Below are 2407 nucleotides of genomic sequence, written 5' to 3'. Positions count from 1 at the left end.
GTTTTGAGAGAAAAATAGAGATTGAGTGTCGAGAAAAATAAGGACCACTAATGTAATGTATTTATTACAATGATGGTCCTATAGTTCTTTTTAAATTTCACTCTAATCTTCTAATTTTCAAAATATTAACCACAAATGATAGCACGTTGCAACAAAATTAAAAAGGTAGATTGTAAATTGTTCAAATTAACACTATGTAACTAAAGTGACAGTTCATTCAAACTAGGGGGACGAGTGGCGTAATTTACTCTTATGTAATTAACCTAGAGAGAGGGAGGAGGGTGAGATGAGACCTGCTAAAGTGGTGACATGATAAAGGGGACCTTGGAGGCCACTGATAGCAAGGCGGCCGAAACCCTTGGCTTAGCCGGCGAGAGCTCGAAAGGAGTAATCGAAGCGAGCATAAGGCAAAGACAACGACGACATAGACAACGATGAGTCTGTGATCTGAGGAGGAAACCCATGATCTAAGGTTCCCGATTTATAGGGCGGAACTTCCGATTTCTTAGGAGGAGGAGGAGAGCAGTTAGAGCCGTAACAATTCTTGCGATGTCTCCTCGAGAAACAACTGTCCCATTGATAACACACAGAGGAGCTTTAAATCTCAACTCAAATCGACACTCTCTCTCTCTCTCCTCTCTCTACACAGACACTCACTTGATGAAATAATGAAACTGACCATTCTCTCTCCCGTTACGTAACGGATTTGGGAAAGGTAAATACAGGAAATCACTTTAGCATCTCCTTAATTATCTAACGGATCTAGGGGTATTGTTTCCCCCAAATCACAACAGTTACTACTGTGAGTTGAAACGACATCGTTTCAGCATTAAATAAAAGAAAAAAAAAATTCTTTGGCTGCTCAGAGGGTTTGAACCCAGGCCAGGTGGGGAGCAAAACCTCCTTGAACCATTGTGCTACTCAGATATCCTATGAGTGTTTCAGACATATATTATATTTATTACAATCTTTATTCCAACATAAAAAAAAAAATTTACCTAGCGGGCCATTTGGAACCACCCCCGAATTATATTTAAAAAATTTACAGAATTCGTAATGATAGTTTGTTTGATTTTTCCAGTCATTTGGAACCACCCGCAAAATTGAAATGCAAACATTTATCTAGCGGGCCACTCTTTTGCTTTATTTTTGAAAATTAAATTGAAATAGATTCAAGATTTATTTAAAGAGAAGCCACCACTATTATTATGTTTTATTTTATTTGTGTTTGATACATAATAGAGCATCAAATTGTGCATATTGGATATGGATTCAAGGTTTATTTAAGGGGAAACCATTGTTATTGTGTTTTATTTTATTTGTGTTTGATATGGATTCAAGGTTTATTTAAGAAGAAGCCATTATTGTTATTGTGTAGATTGGAATTTTTTTTTTTTTTTGAAGATGGAAAGGATTTTTTATTTTATTTTATAAGCTTTATGGTGGTTGTAGCTAATTGTAAATTATTTTTTTATTTTTTTTTTATTTTTTTTTATGCTGGAATGTAGATTGTAATAATAGTAGATTGTAAAAAATTTTTTATGGTGGAATACAGATTGTAATACTAGCAGATTGTAAAAAAAAAATTTATGCTGGAATACAGATTGTAATAGCAGCATGTTGTAATTTTTTTTTTTTTTTTTTTTTTTGCTGGAGTAAAGATTGTAATAAATATAGTATATGTCCAACATGCTCATAGGATGTTCGAGGAGCACAGTGGTTGAGGTATGTTTTACTCCCCAGCTTGCCTGGGTTCAATCCCTCCGAACGGACAAACAATTTTTTTTTTTGTTTTTGTTTATTTAATGCCGAAACGACGCTCTTTCAACTCACATGTTGTGAGTTGGGCGCAGCAGTACCCCCGGATCCTTATCTAACAGTCTTGATAAATGTCACTACAGCATTTTAACGGTATATTAATTTTTTTTATTAAATTTGAATAAAAATTTTCTTTGGTGTTGTTATATGTATCAATTTGTGTACAAACTACCAATATTAATTATAATATTATTATTAATCTCACTCATTAATCGCATTGCAAATTCTAAAAATCTCAATTGATATATTAGTCAATACATTAATTAATATATATAGCTTTTCCTGATATCCAGTGTTTCCATAGAAGATTTTAGAGCATCATTAGAACATCGATCGATCAGGCAGATGAATGGACGGATATCCGGCCGGTCGATCGGCTAATGCAAATTATTTTATTTTTATTTTTTTACCTTGAGATGATTGACCTGGCGGACAGTCAGTGCAATTTTTTCATAAATTTTTATCTTGAGATAGTCATTCAGGAGGACATCTGGGAACATCTAACAATGACTATAACAGTGATTTGATAATAGACATAATAGTCCTTAGTTTGATAAAAAAAATTAAATTCTAAATTTGATTCCTATTT

Source organism: Camellia sinensis, chromosome 10 (assembly GCF_055761805.1).
Source record: "Camellia sinensis isolate YWXY chromosome 10, ASM5576180v1, whole genome shotgun sequence".
Taxonomy (NCBI): domain Eukaryota; kingdom Viridiplantae; phylum Streptophyta; class Magnoliopsida; order Ericales; family Theaceae; genus Camellia; species Camellia sinensis.
This window is presented reverse-complemented; position numbering follows the sequence as displayed.